Consider the following 19,585-nt stretch of genomic DNA (forward strand, 5'->3'; position numbering starts at 1 on the left):
AATACACTGTCTATCCAGCCAGAAAATTTCAAATGCTTAAAAACAATCTGCTCTTTTAATATTTTTATTTTGGAAAAATAGTTATTTTTCATTAAAAATATTATTTATGGGGGCTGAGGATACACTCTGGTAGAGCACCTGAAGGATACACAAGGCTTTGAGTTTAATTCCAAGGACAGAAAAAAGAAGTTATGATCTGCAGGTATAGCTCAGTGGTAGAGCCCATGCTTAACTGCATAGGACCTGGGTTCAAGCCCCAGTACCAAATAATAATAATTTATTTATGTTAAACAGAATGAGTTTATTTTTTAATGAATTAATATTATTTCTCAGGTTTAATTTCTAGTACAGCAAATATTGATAGATATAATACAATGATACTCTTAAAAATTGAAGACCCCAAGAACCAAGACCAAAAATCTTTTGGGGGGAATTTTTTATTTTTTTATTAGAACATAATAATTATACATAGTAGTTAGGTTCATTTTGACAAAATCATATATGCAAGGAATTTGATTTCAATCCACATTTCCCTTTTCCTCACTTCCCTCCCCCATTCTCCTTCCTCTGTTCTAATGAAGATCAAAAATCTTGAGAACTATTGTTTCACAACTACAAGGTTCTAAGATCTGTAGTCTATTACCTCAAATTTTCCTGTATTACAAAGAGAAAAACTAGCATTTTTTAAAATTTAATAAGGAAAACACCAGATTCGTAGAATATCACGAAATATTTTAACTATTCCATAAGGTAAACAAAATTTTAAAACTATGATTAACCTGATCTGTAAATCACATACACTGGTTATTTTATAAATGTAATTAGCCATCAAAGGCAAATTTTCTCAATGACCAAAGTCAGATTTTTACTTTTACCAGTAAATCTCTGCTATCTGCACCCCATTTAAAATGGCCAAGGGCGAGGGTTCCCTATGTTCCCTGCAAAGCTCCCCTGCTTAGGCCCTTCATTGGAAAGGGCACTGAGCAACATAGCCCTGCAGCAGTCCCAGGCATTTTGAATGAGTAGGAGTAAATGTCTGGAAGGCCACTATGAAGGAAGCAAGTGCAACATTCATTTCATTCCCCATAGAATCATGGCCACTGGGGAAAAAAGGTTGTGGCATGGGGAAAAATTATTAGACTGAGAAGATATGAGCTAAAGCAGGGATAACAGTTTGGGCCATGAGAAGGCTGAGTGACACAGATTCTACTCCATCATCTACAAAGCTGGGTTCTGCAAAATTTGCACACGCACGCATGCACACACACAGAAACATAATCAATGTAATATTAGGGAATGAGGCAAGAATGAAAGCAATTCTAGCTAAATCTCTTACCATTCAACTTATGAGTCCTGTATCTCTTTCCACGTGTGTGTGTGCATACACATGCTAGAAATGGAACCCAGGACCTTGCACATGCTAAACACATACTCTACCACTGAGTATGTTTTCCCTTAGCCCAACTAAAATGTCTTAAGATGAAGATTATAGTAAGAACCCATATGGCAATGGCATGAAGCCCACTTTTCCCAGGCTTCTTTGAGTCTAAACCAGCCCTTAATCTAAATCAGCCTAAAAGCAAATCAGTTTTATCTGCTAGATCCCGAAATGAAGAGAAAGCCAAACCATTCTCAATTTTTCATCTTTCCAATTCCCCCATCAGTCTTTTCCCAAAAGAGAAGACTTGTCCTCTGAGGCTCTTCCCTCTCCTGGCAGCTCTACCACAGAGCCAAGAAGCATAGTCTGGGTTGTGCTTTCAAAACCCAGGCAAATACAAGCTGAGCATAAAGGAGGTGGTTTGCCCTTAATAATCCTGTGAACATTCAGAATGAATTATGGCAAAGACTTCTGGATCTAGCTACCCATCAGACAAAAAATCCTGAAAAGCTCCATGCACATGGCATTCAACAAATAAAAGCTCTTTTAAGTAAGACTACACAGGGACCCTACCCAAATCCCTCAGTAATATAACAATAAGTGCCAATTTTCTAAATTAATGTGGATCACTTTAGATTTCCTATTATCAACTTTTTTTTTTTTAATATTGTTTAGTTGTTGGGCTGAGGCTGTAGATCAGTGATAGAACACTTGCCTAGTACGTGTGAGGCCCTGGGTCCAATCCTCCGCACGCATTAAAATAAATAAATAGAATAAAGGTATTGTGAAAAAATTCAAAAAATATATTGTGTAGTTGTCAGTGGATCTTCATTTTTATTTATTTATACATGGTGCTGAGAATCGAACCCAGTGCCTCACACGTCAGGCAATACTCCACCAATGAGCCAGAACCCCAGCCCCTATTACCAACTCTTTTATAATAGCAACAGGTACATACATAGTACACAGGTGTTTTCTCTCTCTCTCTCTCTCTCTTTTTTCTTTTGTTATCAAGGACTGAACCTAGGTGCGTTTCACCACTGAGCCACATCCCCAGCCTTTTTTTTTTTTTATTATTATTTTGTAGTTTTAAATGGACAGAATGCATCTATTTATTTTTTAATGTGGTGCTGCGGATTGAACCCAGTGCTTCACACATGCTAGGCAAGCACTATACCACTGAGCTACAGCCCCTCCAAGCCCTTTTTTTTTTTTTTTAAAGAGAGAGTGAGAGAGATAGAGGTAGAGAGAGAGAGAATTTTTTAATATTTATTTTTTAGTATTTGGCGGACACAACATCTTTGTTTGTATGTGGTGCTGAGGATCGAACCCGGGCCGCACGCATGCCAGGCGAGCACGCTACCGCTTGAGCCACATCCCAGCCCCCCAAGCCCTTTTTTATATTTTACTTAGAGACAGGGTCTCGCTGAGTTGCTGAGGTGACTTTGAATTCAGGATCCTCCTTCCTCAGACTCCCAAGCCACAGGGATTACAGTCATGAGCCACCATGCCCAGCAGGTTGTCTCTTTACTACAGTTTTTCCTTAGGTAGTATCTATCCCAAATATAAGTATATGCTTATATTTTCAAAATATTCTAGAGGGAAAAATATAATAATGTTATTGTATTTATACAGCTATTCAATTTTTCACTTGTCTTTGCCATGGCTTGGGCACTCTGTGCACTTAGCTTCTCTGGCTCTCCTTACTTTGTGATATATAAAAATATACTTAATCTTTGTTCCTGGTTCCTGGGTAGTAGTTCCTAAAACTCTTGGAACTTCATAATGCTGGGGCTCCTTGACAGCCTCACAATTAGACTAGGTACCAGAAAGATCAATAGTAAACTAGAGGAACTCTAAAGAGTATCAGAACTGAACTGAACATCCAGTTCAGTTTTTGATGCAGAAAGAATTGGCTATTAGTGTTCTAAATCCATATCTGCAAGAGCACCCAAAAATTTCAAAGATTCTCCCCCCCACACTTTCTTTTTTGGTCTTGGGGATTGAATCCTGGGGGGCTACATCACCACACCTTTTTATTTTGAAATAGGATCTCACTAAATTGTTGAGGTTGGCCTCAAACTTGCAATCCTCCTGCCTCAGCCTTCTGAATCACTGGGATTTTAGGTGTGTACCACTCACTGTGCTTGGGTAAAGATCTATTTCTTGACTTCCCATGTGTAAAATAAATTATGAAATTTATATCAATGCAAAAGGTAACCTATATCTTTAAACTACTAAATGTCACCTTTCCACTTTATGTGAATTAGTAATTAAATGGTACAAGAGTTTGTAAATAGAAATACAAAGTAGGTTCTACCTCCTCGATTCACAAAGGAAGAAAAGAACCCCTGATGAAAAAGCTATTGCAAATGTAATGTTTTCCATATTTCTAATGAATAACAAAAACTGATTATGAAAATTAGGAGAAAAGTAGCACAAACAATGAAGATCTTTAGTGATCTAAGCAGTTCAAAATATAAATAAAGATGGGGTTATGTCCTGATAAACCCATCATCAGATAAAAATATATTAAGTTGAAAATGCACTTACTACACCTATCCTAACAAATATCATAGCTTAGCAACACAGTATGCAGAAGGTTCGGGCTGTGCACTCTCATGATGTACAGCTGACTAGGAGCTGGAGCTCATTGTAGCTGCCCAGCATTTTAATAGCATCATATAGCACATGCTAGCCTGGAACAAGATGAAAATTCAAAGCTGGAAATATGGTTTGGTTTCTACTGAAAATGTACAACAGAGGCTGGGGTTGTGGCTCAGAGGTAGAGCGCTCCCCTAGCATGCGTGATGCATTGGGTTCAATCCTTAGCATCACATAAAAATAAAATTAAAATATTGTATCCACCTATAACTAAAAAATAAATATTTTTTTAAAAAAGAGAGAAAGTGTACAACATTTTCATCATTGCAAGGTCAAAAATCCTAAGTAGAACCATCATCGGTCAAGGACCATCTGTAAAGCCTAACCATTTCCAGTCTATTAGATACCTCCCCCTCCCTTAGCCAAAGCAACCCTTTCAGATACCAAGTCTGCTAGCAGCTACGAAAATGTGGAAGGACTGTATTACACAAGTGAATTCTATTCAAACACAACCCTTTCCTCTCTAAGTAGCAGCGCTTTCCGAAGAATGCCATAAGGAAGTCAGGATCTCAATATCAGAAGACAAGGTTCTGAGAATGAGTATATAAACCTCGCCATACATGAAAAATAATCCTCCAAAAATTGTTTCAGATTAGAGGACAGTAAATGCAATGTGGAATCTTGGGTTAGATACCAGGCCTGGAAGAAAAAATAACTACAAAGTCCAGTACTATAGACAACTAATAGATGAGTATAGACTGTGGGCAAGATATCAATATCAAATTTCTTGATTTTGAGAATTGATCTGTGATTATGTAAGAGCATGTTCTTAGGAAATACATGATGAAGTATTTTGTGGTAAAAATAACTTCCTAAGAGACAGCAAGAAAGAGAATACATTTTTCTGTTTCTACTTCTCCAAAGATTTAAACACTTAAGTACAAAAATGTAGTGTTTCAAAATACAGATCTAAAATATTACCTGACCATTCTCTATTGTTAATTGGTAACAAATTAGGAACAAACTTCTTTTCCTTTTAGACTCAATGACTTAGGGTTAAAAAGGCTAATTAAACCTCCCAGCAATCCCTTGCATATAGACAGAATGTCCACTTGCTAAGGGTTGAATCTTTCCCTTTCCCTGAGCCCAGCAAAAATTAAGTCAAAGTCTCACTTGTACTCTAGGCATGATCAATGTCATAAACAAATGGCATCCCACAAGCAGGCAGAAATTGGACTCAGCAGCTTGCCCTCACTCTATGTGTGGTATATGACCCAGTTCTGAACAGTCTTCTAAGGAGACTTATGTAATCTATCTATAGTATAAATGTTACTATGGCTTTGTGGCCAAAATTAATCTAACCTGTACTCAGAGCATGTGCATGCTCTCGTTTTCACTCCAGCACTATAAAAATACCTTAAACCAGGCATGGTCATGGTGGTGCACGGCTATAATCCCAGTGACTAGGAAGGCTGAGAAAGGAGGATCACAAATTTGTGAACAGCCTCAGCAACTTAGCAAACCCCTAAACAATTTAGCAAGACCCTGTCTCAAAATAAGAAATAAAAAGGTTTGGAAGGCCTGGTACAGTGGTGTATAAGTAATCCCAGCAGCTCGGGAGTCTAAGATTGGAGGATCCCGAGTTCAAAGCCAGCCTAAGCAATTTATCGAGGCCCTCAGCAACTCAGCAAGACCCTATCGCAAATTAAAAAAGGGCTGGAGATGTGGGTTCAGTGGTTAAGCACCCCTGGGTTCAATCTCCAGTACCAAAAAGAAATAAAATATGGCTAAAAGACATACCACTTTGAACCAGACTCACGCGTGAACTTGCCCTACAAGTCTCTCTCTAGCTAAACAATAAACATAAATACTCAAGAAAACTGTGACATCTGAATTTCAGCAAAGAGAAGTGGTAAAGTAAGTTACACTTGCCCTAAAGCCAAAATACTAACAGAAAAAAAAAGATTCTTCTTTCAAATTATTACTTCTATAACTTCTCTAAGGAAAAGCATATGGAGTTGAACAAAACTAGGGCTATAGATTTTGCAAGTAAGAGGATCTGCAGTAGTCTGCAGTAAAACCCTATTTCTATAAACAAAAAATAATGGATATTACCTTGGAAGAAGAACCATCTGTCAAAGACCAGAACATAGCCTATATGTGTGTGTGCCATGCACATTCCATACTCTTCAGATAGAGGCTATTCTATGGAGACATAACCAAACTTCCTCATATCAAATGGGAAGTATAAAGACCAAAATAGTTCACACAAGACCATAGAGTCAAGAGATATTGTCATAGTCAAGGGAACAAGGGCATAGGCTGGAATGAACTAAAAGCTTGAAAAAATAATTTAAAGAAAAAGTAGCTGAGTGTGGTGACACATACTTGTAATCCCAACTTGTTGGGAGGCTGAGGCAGCAGGATCATAAGTTTGAGGCCAGCCTGGACAATGTAGGGAGACCTGTTTCAAAATAATTTTTTTTTTGGAAAGTGCTAGTTCTGGGGAGAAAAAAATGGCATACACAAACTTGGTTCATGTTAATTCTTTCTCTCTCATTTTTTTTCTTCTTTTTTGGTACTATGGATTGAACCCATGCAGTTTTACATATGCCTTTAGCACTGCTGTTGTCTTAATCAATAATTATGTGTTACACTTTATCACTAGGCTATGACACCTCCCCTTTTTTTTTTGGTACTGGGGATTGAACTCAGGGGCGCTCAACCACTGAGCCACCTCCCGAGACATATTTTATATTTTATTTAGAAACCAGGTCTCAATGAGTTGCTAAGCACCTCACCATTGTTGAGGATGGCTTTGAACTCACAATCCTCCTGCCTCAGCCTCCGGAAGTGCTGGGATTACAGGGGTGTACCACCATGCCCAGCCCCCCTTTTTTTTAATCATTTTTAAATTTTGTGACACGGTCTTGCTGAATTGCTTAGAGCCTTCTTCAGTTGCTAAGGCTGGCCTTGAACTTGTGATCCTCCTGCCTCAGCCTTCATGTCACCAAGATTATAAGCATGCACCATCAGTTTGTGTTAATTCTGAAATCTGAAATGAGGTGTACTTCATAATTATTGATTAAGACAACAGCAGTGCTAAAGGCATATGTAAAACTTCATGGCTCGTTTTTATATGATATTTTTAGAAGTCTATATAACAAAATATGGAACTATATAATTTTTATGTTTTTCTTAGTAAGATCTAGTTTGCATAATACTAACATTAAGTAAAAATCTCATTAGAGATCTTTCTACTGTGTCACATTTCCAAGCTAATGAAATAAAAACTTAATGATATGAACTTCATTAAGAGCAGGAATGTCTTGCTGGGTGTGGTGGCCCAGGCCTTTAATCCCAGCAACTATGGAGGCTGAGGCAGGAGGGTTCCCTTTTTCTGGCCAACCTCAGCCATTTAATCAAGACCCTCAAGCAACTTAGTGAGAACCTGTCTCAAAATAAAAAGAACCGAGGATATTGCTCAATAGTTGAGAATCTCTGGGTTCAATCCCCAGTACTGCAAAAACAGAAGAAAAAGGAGGAAAAAAGTGGCTGACAATTATTTTGGAGAAAGAATGATTAAAGGGAAAAACAGAAAGGCTAGTGATTTATTCAGACCAAAGTCTAAGCACTTTTCATATAAAGACACTCTGAGAGGCACTGTGGGATAGTACAATACATGATTCAAAGGGGAAAAAAAAAAACAGAAGTAGAGCAAGAAGCAATGAGACTATCTGACTCCAAAACAGAAAGAATCAACAAAAATGTCATTTGGGGCCACAAAGAAACCTGTATCACTTGAATAAACACTAAATCAAATCGGATCATAATACAAAAATTTTATTTGGAATAGAAAAATGAGTGCTAAAAGGTAGTGCTATTGCCTCACCAAGGAAGTTACAAGGCACATTCTTCCCTATTATACTAAACACCCAGGGATATGCATTCATCCTGATGCAGTTAAGGGACTATCTAGGTTTGCAGGGCAAAGCCTATACCTTGAAATTAAACCCCTAATCTTTGCCTAATCATTGCTCACTATGCCAACCTACAGCACTTGGCAACCATTAAGACAATTTATTTGAGTGAAAGTGAAGAACAGAAGTGGAACAGTGAGAGACAACTGCCAAATCTTAAGGGCAGAGATTCAGAATCTATAGTGTAGCACGTTCCACTGCAGGTTCTAATCTTCTGGTCACTCATCCAATGAGTAGTTATTAAACATTATTGGGACCTATTCTCAAGTGGACATTTCTCTAGTGCTACAGCCAAAATTAAAATGTCTGGCCAAAAAAGGGGAGTGAGTGAATAACGATGAGATTAATCCTTCCTCCTGCTTACCACAGCAAACAAGAATGAGGAGTGCAACTCATTGTTACATAACAGTGAGGCTGAACAAAAGGCCCAGCTAGGTCAATGTTGACAGCTACAGTGCATCATATACCAAAGGTTAGAAGCTGCCACTTGGCCACACTAAGTGACAGGCTACTGACCACCCCATACACAGCCATTTCTAGAATCTCATTGCCTCTCCCATTAACTGAAATAAAAAAATCATGGGCTTTCATAACAATTCTGACAGGAAGCCATCTTCACATTCACATGTATGCATGTTAAGATATTCCTGATTTTGTTTTTTGTTTTTGAAGCCAGGGATGGTTTACCACTAAGCAACATCCTTGGTTCTTTTTATTTTGAGACAGATTCTCACTAAGTTGCTTGAAGGTCTTGATTAAATGGCTGAGGTTGGCCAGAAAAATGGAACCCTCCTGCCTCAGCCTCCATAGTTGCTAGGATTACAGGCCCAGGCCACCACACCCAGCAAGACATTCCTGCTCTTAATGAAGTTCATATCATTAAGTTTTTATTTCATTAGCTTGGAAATGTGACACAGTAGAAAGATCTCTAATGAAATTTTTGCTTAATATTAATATTATACAAACTAGATCTTACTAAGAAAAACATAAAAATTATATAGTTCCATATTTTGTTATATAGACTTCTAAAAATATCATATAAAAAGGAGCCATGCAGTTTTACATATGCCTTTAGCACTGCTATTGTCTTAATCAATAATTATGAAGTACACCCCATTTCAAATTTCAGAATTAACACAAACTGATGGTGCATGCTTGTAATCTTAGTGACATGAAGGCTGAGGCAGGAGGATCACAAGTTCAAGGCCAGCCTTAGCAACTGAAGAAGGCTCTAAGCAATTCAGCAAGAATGTGTCACAAAATTTAAAAAATTAAAAACAAAGGGATGGGGGCATAACCTTGTGGTAAAGCACCCCAGGGTTCAATCCCCAGTACCAAAAGAAAAGAAAGAGAGAGAGAGAGAGAGAATATGAATTAACATAAACCAAGATTATGTATGTCATTTTTCCCCCGGTACTGGGTATTGAACCCAAGGGCACTCTATCAGTGAACTACATCATCAGCCCTTTTTTATTCTATTCTGAGATGGGGTCTCAGGTTAGCCTGGAACTTGCAATCATCCTGCCTCAGCCTTCTGACCAACTGGGATTACAAATGTGGGGCTACCATTCCAAGCCAAGTATGTCATTTTATAGCTTCCCTACTGATCAAACCTTTGCAACAAAAACCTATAAAATTATCATCATGCACAAAGAAATTTTTTTTAAGTGAGAGTGAGAGAGAGAGAGAGAGAGAGAGAGAAAAAAAAAAAAAGGAACTGAAAGGAAGTACTTCACTGAATACTGGGTATACCAAAATTGAAGTCAAGAAAGCACCAAAAATTCTAATCACAGGTCTAGAAACTAACCAGTGGAAACCAACAAGATAACAACATAATGAAAAATGCACATTTAACACATTGGACAAGGACTTCCTGCTTGACCCACTGGCAGACAAGAGATGCTGCAAAATTTCTCCAATAGCAAAACCAAGAAATGTGGATAAAATTATAACGACAACTCAGGAGGCTGAAGCAGGAGGATCAAAAGTTCAAGGCCAGCCTCAGAAACACAGTGAGGGCTCTAAGTAACTTAGTGAGACCCTGTCTCAAAATTTAAAAAATTAAAAAGCTGGGGATGTAGTTCAGTGGTAAAGCGCCCTGGGTTTAATCTCCAGTACCCTCAAAAAAATTATAATAAGCATTCATTTTAATACACAGCTGTGCTCACAAGACGGTATCAGAAATCCCCAAGGACCAAAACTGAAAAGCAAACTAAAAATCACAGACTAAGTCTCTTGAGTTTTAAAAGCTGACACTGTAGTGGTTCTGGGGAAAGGAGGAGGATAATCACGAGGGGGTGGAAGGAGATAAGAGTCAACGTGTTGGGCTCAAAGAAGCTATAAAGGAGGAGCTGACTTGGTGTGATGGGAAAATGAGACATGCCAGTAAAGAAGGCTGAGGGAGGAGGACCTCAAATTCAAGGCCAGCCTCAGCAAAGGAAGACCCTGTCTCAAAAATAAAAAGGGCTGGGGATATAGTTCAGTGGAGAGCATGTCTGGGTTCAATCCCCAGTACTGCAAAAAAATAAAAAGGAGGGGCTGACACAAAGCCAGGACCTTGAATATTTATTCTCTCATGAAAAGCAAACTAGGAAAAACCAGTCCACCAAACACAGAGACAACATAGAAACTTGTGTCAACCTAAGCTAGAGAAGGAAAAAAAAGTATCCAGTGGAAACCTGTAACCATCTGCCCTCCAACCAATTTGAGATCTAAATATATATACTTTGCTGTATGGTCCAAGAAATTAACCAAAATTAAAGTGATCCCAAGCAACTGATACACCTTGGTTGCTTAGCAGCAAGCACAAAGCATGTCTGATATATTCCTCATCTCAAACCACAAAAAGATTTCCTTGCTGAAGGGCTGGAGTTGTAGCTCAGTGGTAGAGTGCTTGCCTAGCATGTGTGAGGCACTGGATTGGATTCTCAGCATCATGGATAAATAAATAAAATAAAGGTCCATCAACAACTAAACAACATTAAAATTAAAAAGAAAGAAAGCCTTGCTCACAATCCAAAAGTGCCAATATATGAGGGAGTAATCCAAGTAATAAAGATCAGACTCCTAAAAATCTTCTCATAACAGAACTATCAGATTAAATTAGATATATTACATGACTATCTCTAAAGATGCATAAAAGTCTTAGATAAAATTCAAAATCTATTAATGATTCCAAAAGAAGACAGAATCTCAGCAAAATAGATGAAAGCTTCTTACAAAGGATAAAGAAAATTGACCAGAAACATTTACCACACTTAGTACGAAACACTGGGAGTATGTCCTTTAAATTCAGGAAGACAAGGTTGTATGCTATCAGTGATTCTATTAACATCAAATTAAGGATTCGTGGGGCTGGGATTGTGGCTCAGTGGTAGAGTGCTCGCCTAGCACAGGCAGGACCTGGGTTCGATCCTCAGCACCACATAAAAATAAAGGCATTGTGTTGTGTCCATCCACCCCTAAAAAATAAATTAAAAAAAAAAAAAAATAAGGATTCTAAATAAGGAAAACCAAAAAATTGGCATAAAGATTGGATTTAAAAAAGAAAATTATCAGTCAGGCATGGTGCAAGCCAGTAACCCCAGCAACTAGGGAGGCTGAGACAGGAGGATCACAAGTTCAAAGCCAGCCTCAGCAACTTAGCAAGGCCCTTAGTAACTTAGCAAGACCCTGTCTCAAAATAAAAAAATAAAAGAAAGGGCTGGGGATGTGACTCAGTGATTAAGTCCCCCTGGGTTCAATCCCTAGTACCAAATAAATAAATAAAATATAATAAAATAAAAAGGGCTGGGGATGTAGCTCTGTGGCAAAGAACACCTGGGTTCAATCCTGAAAGACAAAAAAGAAAGGAAAACTCTGAACAGGTAAGGAGTATATTATTTCAACATGAAAATATATGGGCAAGCTATTAGAAATACAAATGAACTCACTAAGGTGACTGAGTAAAAAAGCAATATAGAAAAAATTGATTTTATCTCTAGATGCTCTTAATACCCACTTTTTAAATATTTTTAGTTGTAAATGGACACAATGCCTTTATTTATTTTTATGTGGTGCTGAGGATTCAACCCAGCGCCTCACATGTGCTAGGCAAGTGCTCTACCACTGAGCTACAGCCCCAGCCCCTGTTAATACCCATTTGGAAGTCACAATTTTTAAAAACATTATTTAAAAGAGCAATAATGGCCAGGCACAGTGGCTCACACCTGTAATCCCAACAACTAGGGAGGTTAAGACAGGAGGATTCCAAGTTAGAGGCCAGCCTGAGCAACCTAGTGAGACCCTCAGCAATTTAATTCCAAGTTAGAGGCCAGCCTGAGCAACCTATTGAGACCCTCAGCAAATAAAAAATAAAAAGAGTTGGGAGGTAGCTCTGTAGTAAAGCTCCCTGAGATCTAAATATATACTTTGCTGTATGGTCCAATCCCCAATACAAAAAAAATTTTAACGATTTTAAAAATAAGAGCAAAAATCACCAAACAAGTAGCACATGCCATAATCTCAGCAATTTGGAAGGTTACATCAAGAGAATCACAAGTTTGAGGCTAACCTAAGCAACTTAGGGAGACCTATCTCAAAATTAAAAATAAAAAGGGCTGGATGTGGCTCAGTGGCAAAATGCCCCTGGGTTTAATCCCCAGTAAAGGAAAAAAAATAAAAAACAATAACTATATGGTAAATTCCTGGTACTTACATATGGCAATTCATGCAGGCTTCCCAAAACATGGACTAGCCATTAGATTGAGTAGTATACAGGAGTGAAGAAAGAGGCTTATTTGTCTAATCTCAGTTATATAAACACTGACTTCAGGACTCACATATTTTCCACTGTCATCAACAGTATGGGTCCTGCAAAGCTATGTGACAGTTCTCTTTGAACTCTTTTTTTCCCTATTATATCACATTTGAGCAAATTTATTCAATAGACTGTATGTGCCAATGTCTATCCTTTGATACATCCTGATAAAACCAGTTAGCCTTCTTTAAAAAAATTAAAGGAGAAATCACACTTCAAAAGTCCCTTTTTCTACTTCTGATTCAGTCTCTCTATTCCTAACTCCTCACTCTATATTTACATGTGGTCAGGCATCCAAATCATTATATCTTCAGGTACATCTAATATAGGGACTCCAAAACTAATGGATTCTGCTAACTATGGCCCAGAGTGAAATATTCTTGTTCTCCTATATAAGGCAGAGACCAACCATTTCCTTGCTTTGGGGAAGATACTCTGGCCTATGAATTTCCCCTCCTAGGCTTTAGCAGGCCCTGGCAGCAAGCTCAAACTCTTCAGAAAGCTAATATCTACATAAGCCATTAATACCAGGATAAAAACGGTATAGCTGCTGAGAATGGACTCAGTGGTAGAGCACTTGCCTAGCATGCAAGAATGCTCTGGGTTCAGTCCCTACCCCATCCCCCCAAAAAAGCTATTGCCAACAGATTCAAAACCCTACATTGCTTCTATCAGTAACTGAAAAAACTATTTAATTTTGCTTTCCAAAAGTTGTTCCCTCTAGGCTATTTCTAAACTTGACAGTAAGAAAAAAGGTTTTGTTTTTGTTTGTTTTACAGTACTAGGGACTGAACCCAGGGGCACTGTACCACCAAACTATATCTCCAATCTTTTTAATCACTTAGATACACAGGCTGGCTTCGAACTTGATCCTCCTGCCTAAATCTCTTGAATTACTGGGATTACAGGTGTGTGCCACCCAACCTGGGGAAGTAAAAGATTTTAAGGGAGATTTAAAAATAACTACAGCACGGGATGCAAGGCTGGTTCAATATATGGAAATCAATAAATGTAATTCACCACATCAATAGACTTAAAGATAAGACAAGAACCATATGATCATCTCAATAGATGCTGAAAAAGCATTCGACAAAATACAGCATCCCTTTATGTTCAAAACACTAGAAAAATTAGGGATAACAGGAAATTACCTCAAAATGGTAAAAGCTATATATGCTAAGCCTCAGGCCAGCATCATTCTAAATGGAGAAAAATTAAAGGCATTCCCTTTAAAATCTGGAACAAGATAGGGATGCCCTCTCTCACCACTTCTATTCAACATAGTTCTTGAAACACTAGCCAGAGCAATTAGATGAAAGAAATTAAAGGAATAAATATAGGAAAAGAAGAACTTAAATTAGCACTATTTGCCAATGACATGATCCTATACCTAGCAGAACAAAAAGTTCAACCAAGAAACTTCTAGAACTAGTAAATGAATTCAGCAAAGTGGCAGGATAAAAATCAATACCAATAAATCAATTCCTGTATATCAGTGACAAATTCTCTGAAATGGAAATGAGGACAACTACTCCATTCACAATATCCTCAAAAAAATAAAAATAAAATAAAATATCTGGGAATCAACCTAACAAAAGAGGTGAAAGATCTATACAATGAAAACTACAGAACCCTGAAGAAAGAAATAGAAGAAGACTTAGAAGATGGGAGGATTTACCTTGCTCGTGGATTGGTAGAATTAATATTATTAAGATGGCCATATTACCAAAAGCACTTTACAGATTCAATGCAATTCCCATCAAAATCCCAATGACATTCCTTGCAGAAATAGAAAAAGCAATCATGAAATTCATCTGGAAAAATAAGAGACCCAGAATAGCTAAAGTAATTCTAAGCAGGAAGAGTGAAATTGGTGGTATCGCGATTCTAGATTTTAAACTATACTATAGAGAAATAGTAACAAAAACAGCATGGTACTGGCACCAAAACAGGCTGGTAGACCAATGGTACAGAATAGAGGACACAGAGACAAATCCACAAAATTACAACTACCTTATAATAGACAAAGGTGCTAAAAACATGCAATGGAGAAAGGATAGCATCTTCAATAAATGGTGCTGGGAGAACTGGAAATCCATATGCAACAAAATGAAATTGAATCCCTTTCTCTCACCATGCACAAAAGTCAACTCAAAATGGATCAAGGAGCTAGGAATCAGACCAGAGACTCTGCGTCTAATAGAAGATAAAGTTGGCCCTAACCTTCATCACGTGGGAGCAGGTCCCAAATTCCTTAATAAGACACCTATAGCACAAGAGTTAAAACCAAGAATCAATAAATGGGACGAATTCAAACTAAGAAGTTTTTTTCTCAGCAAGAGAAATAATATGTGAGGTGAATAGGGAGCCTACATCCTGGGAACAAATTTTTACCCCTCAAACATCAAATAGAGCTCTAATCTCTAGAGTATACAAAGAACTCAAAAAGTTAAACAACAAAAAAACAAATAACCCAATCAACAAATGGGCCAAGGACTTGAACAGAAACTTCTCAGAAGAGGATATACAATCAATCAACAAATACATGAAAAAATGCTCACCATCTCTAGCAATCAGAGAAATGCAAATTAAAACAACTCTAAGATACCATCTCACTCCAATAAGAATGGCAGCCATTATGAAGTCAAACAACAATAAGTGCTGGCAAGGATGGGAGGGGGGAGGTACACTCATACATTGCTGGTGGGACTGCAAATTGGTGCAGCCAATTTGAAAAGCAGTATGGAGATTCCTTGGAAAGCTGGGAATGGAACCACCATTTGACCCAGCTATTCCCCTTCTCGGACTATACCCAAAAGACCTAAAAAGAGCATACTACAGGGACACAGCCACATCAATGTTTATAGTAGCACAATTCACAATAGCTAGAATGTGGAACCAACCTAGATGCCCTTCAATAGATGAATGGATTAAAAATGTGGCATTTATACACAGTGGAATATTACTCAGCACTAAAAAATAACAAGATCATGGCATTTGCAGGCAAATGGATGGCATTAGAGCAGATTATGCTAAGTGAAGTTAGCCAATCCCTAAAAAACAAATGCCAAATGTCTTCTCTGATATAAGGGGGTGACTCAAAATGGGATAGGGAGGAAGAGCATGAGAAGAAGATTACCACTAAATAGGGAAGAGAGGTGGGAGGGGAAAAAGAGGGAGAAGGGGAGTTGCATGGAAGATGCAAGGAGAACGTCATCATTATACAGAATACATATATGATGTTGTGATGAGAAAAAGAAAAAAAATGTGTCACATTAGATTGGATAGAGAGAAATGATGGGAGAGGAGGGGAGGAGTAGGGGGGATAGGAAGGGCAGCAGAATAGAAGGAGGATCACAAGTTCAAGGCCAGCCTCAACAGTGAGGGTCTAAGCAATTCAGTGAGACCCTGTCTCTAAATAAAATACAAAATAGGGCTGGGGATGTGGCTCAGCGTTTGAGTGTCCCTGAGTTCAATCCCCAGTACCAAAAAGAAAAAGAAAAGCACTCTGAGGTCTTAGATCAGGTTATTCTGTGACATTTCAGAGAAAAAAAAAATCAGAACAAATACTTGGAAAGCCCTTACATCTTATGAAACAAAAGCCATTCCTTGGGGATACAGTCTGCTAGGGTACCAGTCAAAAAAAAAAAAAAAAAATGCTATTCAACAAAATAGTCCATTAAAAAAAAAGCAATAGCTGGGCTCTGTGGCACACTTCTATAACCCCACCAACTTGGGAGGCTGAAAATAGAAGGATCTCAAGTTTGAGGCCAGCCTGGGCAACTTAGCAAGGCCCTGTCTCAAAAAATAAAAGGGTGTGGGATGTATCTCAGTGACAGAGTGCCGCTGGGCTTTATCTCCAATGCCAAAAAGGAAAGAAGAGAAAAGAAAAAGAAGAAGATCTACAAAGATAGTCTGAACACACCCAATTGTCAAAATATGAAAAACATTAGGTCCTTCTTTAACAGGTTTATAACCTTCAGGCCAAAAATTGACCCTTACCGACTCCAAGTTGTTTAAATTAAAAGAGCTCATTTTTGCAGAAGTTTTGGTAGTTTCTGAAATATCTGCTTCTAGAGTCAAATCTCCAAAACATTATCTATCTACTGGGGGACACAAAAATACACAGATTAGATCAAGTCAGGAAAGAAGAAAAGTGTTAAAAGTGAGGCCTGGCCAGCCATGGTTGTGCACACCTGTAATCCCAGCAGCTTGGTCGGCATGCAGATGTGCATGCAGTTTTAAGCCAAAAACAAATCTTAGCTTATTTTGCTATGTGACCTCAGACAAGTTATTTAATCTCTCTGAACCACAGTTTCCTCAGTTGTACAATGGAGTTATCCCCTATCTTCAAAGTTTCTTAAGAAGATTAAGTGTTGAACAAAGATAAATTATACTATACAAATACACAGCTCAATATTTATCACACTGCAAGTACTCAAAACATAGAAGAAGGGTTCCAGACACAGCTCAATGACAGAGCACTTGCCTAATGCACCTGAGGCCCTGGGCTCAATCCCTAGTATCACAAAAAAAAGGGGGGTGGGGAGAAGGAGGAGGAAGAAAGAAGAAAGGAGGAGGAAGTGGCAGAGGAAGAAGAAGCAGCAGCAGCTGAGGATTCCGCTCAGTAATAATGTAATTGCCTAGTAGGCATGAAGCCCTGGATTCAATTCCTAGCACAAGAAGGAAAACCAGCATGGTGGCACATACCTTTAATCCCAGGGATTCAGGAGGCTGAGGCAGGAGGATCACAAATTCAAGGCCAGCCTGAGCAATTTTAGGTAGACCCTGTCTCAAAATAAAAAACAGAAAGGGTTGGGGATATAACTCTGTGGGAGAGCACTCCTAGGTTCAATTATAAATACTGCAAAAAGGAAGGAAGGAAGTGAATTTTGCTGGAAGAAATGTAGAAAATGAAATAAAAAATAAAAGACCAGTTAAAAAGCCAAAGGAAAGGCCAGATTTGAGAACTATTTGGGAAGTAAAACAAATTGGGCTAGTAGAACATTGTTCTTCAAGCCTCAATTAAAAGTAAAAGAAGAGGCTGGGTTTGTGGCTCAGTGGTAGAATGCTTGCCTAGCATGTATGAGCCACTGGGTTGATCCTCAGCACCCCATTGAATTAATTAATTAATTAGGTATTGTATTTCACAAGTAAAAATTTTAAAAATAAAAAATAAAAGTAAAAGACACACAGGGCTTCTTTTTCAGGTTTCCCTAACAGGGTCTAAGACTACTGTCACCTCCTCTTCAGACACCAGCCCAGGCTAGAGACCACATGCCACATATGTCAGCTTTTACCATCAGCACCACAATAGATGTGGTAGGTGTATCACAAGGTGGGAGCTCTTTAGTGTCAGAGGACTGGCTTAATGGCCCCACTTAGTTAGAGCAAATTACTTAGCTTCTCCTCATCTGTACAATTAAGATAATGACACCTACACTCAGGGGCTATGAGGGTTCACATAGCATATGACCCAGGAACATAATAAGGACTCAGTCAGTTAGAACATCACAAATCCTACACAGATGTAAAACACATTTTACCCTGTCTCTTATAAAAACACTGTATAACCTTATCATGGCTCAAGTCCATTTGGAAGATTCTGAGTTGAGACAGCCCTGTACACATCAGTAAGTTGGCTCTCTTATGGGCAACCAATGTTCCATTTACAGAACGCCTGTTTGTATTTCCAATATGTGTATAATATCTTCTGCCATAATGAGTATTATATGGTTCCTAAATAAATAAAACTGGTTTCATAGAGCTCATCTCTGGAGCAGCAGCTGGGATAGTTTTACCCAAAAATTAAGCAAAAAAACATTGGCCTTAATCCCGGAAAACAAGCATTCCTTTCAGACAAAACTGGATAAACCAATTCCTCTAATAATAAATAGATAAACACTCAGGGAAATGGAAGAACTAGAGATAACCAGAGTAATCCACATGGTGAAGTTCATCCAAAGTCAAGAAAGTAACCAGGTAAGGTCCTGGAATGTACCACTTCAGATCTGAATTGGCCAAGGGAGGCAAAGAATTACCAAGTATAAAACACCAAAGTTACTACATTTAAGCACTTAAGAATAAAACAATTTGCTCTCATTAAAAACCAAGATTCCTGCTGGGGGCCAGTGGCACATGCCTATAATCCCAGTAACTCTGGAGGCCCTGGCAGAAAGTTTGCAAGTTCGAGGCCAGTTTCAGTAATTTAATGAGATCTTGTCTCAAAACAAAAATAAAAAGGGCTAGGAATATAGCTCAGTGGTAAAGTGCCCTGCAGTTCAATTCCTACTATGAAAAAAAAAGAAAAAATCAAGATTTTTTATAAGAAGTTAAGAAGCTGGAAAGAGAAAATGCAGAGAAAAATAACAGTGGAGACAAAATTTAGAAATAATGCATGTGAAAGAGTAAGCTTCCAACTGAGTAGGTTGTTTTGTTGATGCTTCTATTGGTAGCTGATTTCTCTTAAGAAATGTCTTGACTGTATTCTTTACAAGTCATTCTTTGCTATTTCACTTAACGAATAGTTAAAGAAGTGATTCGTCAAGGGAGAAAAACTCTTTAAGATCTACAATATTTTTTATTTTCATGTATTTGTTGCTTAAACTAGTACACAATTTTATACAGATTGCAGCTTGCAGCCTCTCCCAATTCATCTTTCTCCTTTATCATTTCCAGTAAGTCTCTGTGAGTCAAAAATTCTCTATAGTATAACCCTCATTTGTTTTTAATATAATAGACCATCATCACTCGTGCCCCTAGTCACCTAAACAATTTCTCTTCTGTCAATGATCAGGAATTTTCTACACTTATAGGTTTTGTCAG

General features: G+C 38.1%; 1 protein-coding gene across 4 annotated transcripts in view; it reads right to left on the reverse strand.

Moving 5' to 3' along the window:
• The window catches only part of Rad54l2 (RAD54 like 2), a 159,120-nt gene that overhangs the window by 93,098 nt on the left and 46,437 nt on the right, over window positions 1-19,585 (reverse strand). For 2 of the 4 annotated variants that reach the window (XM_071615675.1, XM_071615674.1), the window contains one exon: window positions 17,471-17,548. The exons of the other annotated variants lie outside the window; for them this stretch is intronic. The gene's annotated coding sequence lies outside the window, so the exon portion shown is untranslated. The remainder of the gene's footprint in view (window positions 1-17,470; window positions 17,549-19,585) is intronic. 4 annotated transcript variants of the gene reach the window in all.

Source organism: Marmota flaviventris, chromosome 8 (assembly GCF_047511675.1).
Source record: "Marmota flaviventris isolate mMarFla1 chromosome 8, mMarFla1.hap1, whole genome shotgun sequence".
Taxonomy (NCBI): domain Eukaryota; kingdom Metazoa; phylum Chordata; class Mammalia; order Rodentia; family Sciuridae; genus Marmota; species Marmota flaviventris.